The following is a 6,000-nucleotide window of genomic DNA, read 5'->3' as shown; positions in this document are numbered from 1 at the left end:
GGGAGGAGGGCTTCCTGTGGGAAGGCTTGGAGACAATTCTAAACAATGGAATTTTAAAGAAAGGAAGATCTTGGGAAACACATCCACTGAGTAATCTCAGCCAGGGATGGCAAACAGGTCTGAACAGTCATACCAACATCTAGGGGATTTGATACAAACAGAGATCTACTCTAGTGACACGTGCCATTTCTGATCTGTATGAGAGGATGGTTCGGGAAAAGAATATTCCTCATGGAACTGTTATCTGAGGGGTTAAGTGAAAGGCCGAGGAGTAGGCTAGCTATGGAGAAGGAAAGGTTGCCGACAATGGACTAGATTCCAGGAAATGTAGGGAGAAGCAGAAGTCCCATTGGAGATGGGCACTGGGTTCAGAGCCCTGCTCCCTGAACCAACACTCAACTTATGGTCCCTGAGGACTGCTCAGTGAAAACCAAAACAAGAAACTGGCTAATACTTTGGCAAGTTTGCAACCAGGAAAACTTTCAAAATATAAAAGTAGCAACAAACACAAATGTCAGCAGCCATTACTGAGGCTCAGGTGAGTGGGAATTCTCTTGCTCGTTGTCTACCTCTTGGGTAACAGTGGGGCTTGGCCTGTGGGATCCCACACAAAAGGGTGTGGAACCCCAAGGAGGACGTGCCTCAGCTATTATTCCTTGGGCAAGGAGTTACTGGCAAACAGAATGAGGGCCTCAAGGCCTGTGCATCCAGTGGCAGTGGACAGGCAGGATGCAGAAATGGACCCATAAAGAAAGGGGGTAGTTGGGTGTGAGGCCCAGGATTTAGGCAAGCTTGTGGCAAAGCTATCAGAAGCTCTTTCCTTTCTTCCACTACAAGGTCTCTGGTCTCACTGAACAGGAAATCTCAGGACCTGCGTAGCAAAGGCACCAGGTGGGCAGTGACTGATACATACCCATCTGGTCAGGAACCCAGGCCCACTCCTCAGCACCCTTCCCTACTCGTCAGCAGATCCTCAATACAAACACTGTCATGTGCAAAATATCCTTGGGAAAGAATCCTTTGGGTGATCTCTTGTCAATCATTTGTGCAGGCTAAAGAGGCACCTGTGAATAAGGCTACTGAGGAGAATCATTGGCGGGATCCTGGCACCACCTGAGGGTAGGAGAAGCAGTAACAGCATCATCCCAGAAACATGCTCCAGCTCTCTCATCTGGGCAGGATAACAGTTCACGAGTTCTGGATACCCTGCCAAGGCTCTCCCCGTGGAGACCTTTTCCAGGTCAAGAGAAGAAGAAATCTCCAAGGTAGCCAAGAGAACCCCCTCTCACAAAAGACACACAGCAAGGCCTGGGTGTGTTACTTGTCAAAAACCCCCAGGGGCTGGGAGGGGCAGTCTCAAACCCAGCTGGCTGTGAAGGCAGCAGCTACAGATGACAGCTTCTCTTGTAAGACTCTTCCGCTCACAGATGAGCCACTGACCTAAGGTCTATACACACCACCCATTAATGCAAGTCCACTGTACACTTACAGACTGAAATGTATGAGGTCTTGCACATATGCCTTATGTATGTAAAACTGACCCACAAAACCCAAAGCTGCAATGTGTCAGATGCTAGCCAGGCAAGAGCACGGCACTGCTTTGTGGTGGGAGCCTCGTGTGGGCCAGGCTTGGCTGGGCTGCCTGCTCCCTTCCCAGCATCCCCATGGTATCAGGCTCTAGGGAGTAGTGGGATTGGGCTCCCAGGCCCCTGCTGGGCCCAATACTTCTGTGCTTGGTGCTCCTGGGCAACTTCTGGAGGCAGCTTCTGGAGCCCTTGGGGAGCTGGATGCTTGGGCTATGAGCCCCTCACCACCTTGCTCCTTACAGACAGTGGCAGCCTCTGGCCTTCGTTCAGGGCCACTGTCACCAACGGGGCCCTGGCCACCCGCACTCAGGTCCTGTACCCTCTTGTTCAGGTCGTTGCGTTCTGTCTGTAGTGCCCCGCACAGCTTCTCCAGCCGCTGGATTTTCACCTGTAGGCCCTCTTGCTCCTTGTCCCGCAGTGTTTTCTCCTCAGCCATCTCAAGCAAGGCCTTGTTGCTGCTCTCCCACCGGGACCGGTACATAGTGGTTTCTTTCTCCAGCTTCTCGATCTTCTTAGTCATCTTTTCCATCTCCTGTTTGAATGTGGTGAACACTTCGCTGCTTTTGGAAAGAGTGTTCTGGAACTCTTCAAACTTTTCCGTGTAAAGGGCGAGCTGCTGCTCCAGGTGGGTCTCCTGCTGTTCCATCAGCTCACACATCCTTTGTGACTCCACTGCCTCTTTGAGGAGAAAGTCCTTCTCCCGCTGGTGTCTCTCCTCAGCTTCTTTTAGCATCTCCTGAGCCCGCTGAAGCTTGGCATCCACAAGCTGCTGCTGCAGATCCTTGTGTTTGAAGACTTTGTCAATGTGCTCCTCACGCGGCTCATACCGCTCAATGAGCTTCTTCAGCCTCTCTGCCAGCCCCATGTTCTCCTGGGGGTTTGGAGTTACGTTCATTGTGCTGCTCCACCTGCAGCTGAATATCATTCAGAGTCACCTGGACGTGCGAGGTCACCTCCTTGCGTTTCTCTTCCTCTTCTCGAGCCCGCTGTACACCTTCTTCCTTGAGGGAGCGGTTGTGTCGCTGTAGCTCTCTGCACAGGCTCTCGAGCTTGCTGCGGGCCAGGGTGGCCTTGCTGTGCTTGCCCCGCAGGTGGTCCTTCTCCTGCACCAGCTGACTCTGCTTCTTCTGCAGGAGCTTCATCTGCTTCTGGGAGTTCCTGTGCTCTTCCAGCAGTTCAGCATACTTCTTGCACAGTGCTGCCAGCTTCTCCTCTGGCGTACTCAGGGTATTCAATGTCTGCATCAGCAGTGTAATCGCCTTTCCCAGTCCCTTGGCTTTCTTCTTCTCCTGGGGCCTCCGGTGGTCTCGGTCTCCACCTTCATCACGCACCCGGATCTCTTCTGTGCCTGGCTCCCCCTTGGAGGGCTCCTTCTCGCCATTGATTACAGGGGTCACCGGCTCAGGTTCCCCGTTCCTTGCACCGTAGTTTCGGGACTTTTCCGTATCTTCAGGTTCACTCTGTGCCACATCCTCACCTGGGCTCCCCGATTGTTGTCTACACAGTAAGTACTCAAGATGTCTTCCAACTGGCGGCTCAGCCCCTCTGACACATCTTGGAGGGCCCCTGGCGGGGCAATTTTGGCTTGAGCCCCCAAAGGCTTCCCCAGGGCCTGGCTGTTGGAACCTTCAGCTTCAGTTGCAGGAGCCGCCTGGCTCTCTCTGGTCCCGCTTCCGGTTGCCCTGGGTTGCTTTTGGAGTTGGAAGTGTTGCCTGATTGCTTGGTGGCCCCATTCTTTTTGTCCTAGTTCTTCATTGTGGTTTGCAATGCTAGGTTAGGTGCAAATCCTCAATGCCGAAAGACCAACAACTTCACCCCCCCTTTTCAAATCCAAAGACATGCAGCCCACTGTACCCTGCAAAGGTGGCTTGGCCCAGCCCTCCAATCCCTTCCTGGCCACTCTGGGAAATTTTTCAGACAATAAAGATTCATGCACTGCCTTGCCCTCCTATGGCCCGTTCCAGTCAACTTCTCTTCCTTTACTAAAGTCTTGAGGCCTGAGATCAAGCTGCGTAGAGTCTGTGGCTGACCTCAGACATGCCGTTTCCTTTCCCGGCCTTGAGCGTCAATAGCCGCAAAGCGAGTAAATAAAACTGTGGATTCTCTCTGAGCACCTTTTAGTTGCAACAATCTCCAAGTCTACCATTTGGATTACGGTTAGATTTTCAATCAGGATCTCCGATCTTGTATTATTATCTTAAAAGGGCCATGCCGCCCACCCTCAGCTCTCGACTCAAAACAGATCAAACCAGGCACCCAGGTGCTCTCACATCTTTCCCTCACCCTGCACACTGAGTCTCTCCAGTGCTCTATTCACTCCACTCTTGTTTGCCGCCACTGAGTCAGCCTCTGAGGCAGGGTGACCCCAGGCACCACAGAGAGAATCCCTGACCGACCCCACAGCGTCCTCGGACCACCCTGGTGGGCCACTTACAGACCGGAAGGACCGTTATGATCCTACAGGACTGGCAACGGGTGGATTTTCTGAATTACATTGCCAAGCTTTTTCTCCTTCACCCACTACAGCCTGGAAGCTCTGCTGAGCCTCGTTACATATCAAAGCAACACGGAAACTTCCACTGAGAGACAGGTGAGTGGCCGTGTTTGGGGTGCACTGGCAGGAGTTCAAATATGAGCTCCTATGTGGAAGGCAGGATTCTCCTACAGAACCGCCGAGTTTCTCCACTAGTGGCCTCTACCCGCTGCACAGGATTGAACTGGATGGGCTTCCGGAGCGCCGTTCATTCCTCCTCAAAGGGAAGTCTCTGCAATCTGTCCGTAGTGCAAGCCCACAACAGGAACAAGGACTGATTTCCCAAGGAGTCTGCCCTTAACCTCTGACCAGTGCTCACTTCTTCCCAACGACACAGCTCCGACTGTGTCTCCTAAGTTATTTTTTACCCCCAGCATTAAAGTTACAGTTAAGCGCTGCCTCTTCGTGATGTGTCTTTGGCCTGTTTCTGTCTCCTTAGCTGCACAATAGGTTTCTAGTGGGAATGAAATGATCGTGTTACATAAAGTGCAAGGCACAAAAAGATCCCTGGTAGTATCTGCTCCTGGCTTCAGTCTCCGTGTCCAGATAGCCACATGCAGGCGGGACGTGCCAGCTTCCAGCTCTCCTTCGGCCCTCCTCACGCGCGACAGAGGTTGCTCCAGGCACAAAGCCTAAAATCATACCCTTTGTGGACTTAAGATCGTGGCCCTCTGACTCCTGGCAGGGATGTGGGGGTGTCAAAACATCAAGGCTTAGAGACAAGTCCCTACAAATGGCGCCAGAACATGGGGGTGTTAACTAAGAGAAGCACTTCCTGAAGCCGAGGTTCAGCAGCTCCCCGGCATTCAGAATTTCAACTCTGAATTCAATTCCTCCCAATTTCAATGTGGTAACGTGCCATCGAATTGGACTCAATTCATAGCTGACCCTCCAGTGGGTTCTCAGAGGCTGTAAATGCACAGGAGGAAACTGCTCATCTTTCTCCCACAGAGCAGCTCAACTCCTGACCCACCAGGTCACCAGTGCTCCCATTCAACTTCACTATCAAAAGCCTGAAGGGGCCCTGGTAGCACAGAACATTGTGTGTTGAGCTGCTAACCAAAAGGTTGGCAATTTGAATCCACCAGCCAATTCCCGGGACAACGATGGGGCATCTCCCTCCCTTAAACATTTAAAGCCTCATAAATTAGATTGAAAGATGGAGGGTTGCCTCTCAGGAAGTGGGTTTGACTGGAAAAGCCATTTTCTGTCAGTTTTCATTCAAATCACAACAGAAAACAAAACCAAAAAACCCAACACAATTATATGGTCTAAGCTTGAAGGTTAGGGTGTCCCAGGGTGCCACAAATACTTCAAGAGTCCCATTACTAGCCAAAGAGTTGGCAGTCTGCATCTATTCACCCAGAGGGTTCTCAAAAGACAGGCTTGGCAATCTGCTTCAGGAAGGTCAGAGCCATCAAAAGCCCTTGGGACAGTTCTATACTTGGTACCCCTGGGATCATCATGAGTCAGAACCAACCCCGAGGCAACTGGGAAGGTTTCATCTCTCCTGAATCAGATGTCCCTGGATGGGACCAACTCCGCTCTGAGACCCTGGGGACTCAGGACAATGGCTAACAGCTATTACCCCCTTAGACAGTGGGAGTTAGAGAAGATATGCAGATGCAAAGAGGCAACGTTGCATTCTTTCCTCAAGATCCAGAAGAATCAGCTCCTACAATGAGGGAACCTGAAACACCAGCTCCTGGAAGTCAGCCATCGCTGTGAGCGGGCCGGGGAGACGTCTCATTCTAGCTCCCCGCTGCCTTTCCTCACCCCCCCTCCCCACTCCTGATGCAGGCCTGGCTGGGAGCTGTGCTTTCGTAAAAACTAACTTCTTATTGTAATTTGAGCAAAAACAGAGCAAACTGGCTTTCCACT

General features: G+C 51.8%; 1 protein-coding gene and 1 pseudogene across 1 annotated transcript in view; both read right to left on the bottom strand.

Moving 5' to 3' along the window:
- Window positions 1-6,000, bottom strand: part of FAM83D (family with sequence similarity 83, member D) — a 34,979-nt gene that overhangs the window by 11,998 nt on the left and 16,981 nt on the right. The gene's annotated exons all lie outside the window — the stretch shown is intronic.
- Window positions 1,678-3,341, bottom strand: LOC102852963 (annotated as a pseudogene).

Source organism: Elephantulus edwardii, unplaced genomic scaffold (genome assembly GCF_000299155.1).
Source record: "Elephantulus edwardii isolate Elephantulus edwardi_28Jun2011 unplaced genomic scaffold, EleEdw1.0 scaffold00015, whole genome shotgun sequence".
Classification (NCBI taxonomy): domain Eukaryota; kingdom Metazoa; phylum Chordata; class Mammalia; order Macroscelidea; family Macroscelididae; genus Elephantulus; species Elephantulus edwardii.
This window is presented reverse-complemented; position numbering and strand designations above follow the sequence as displayed.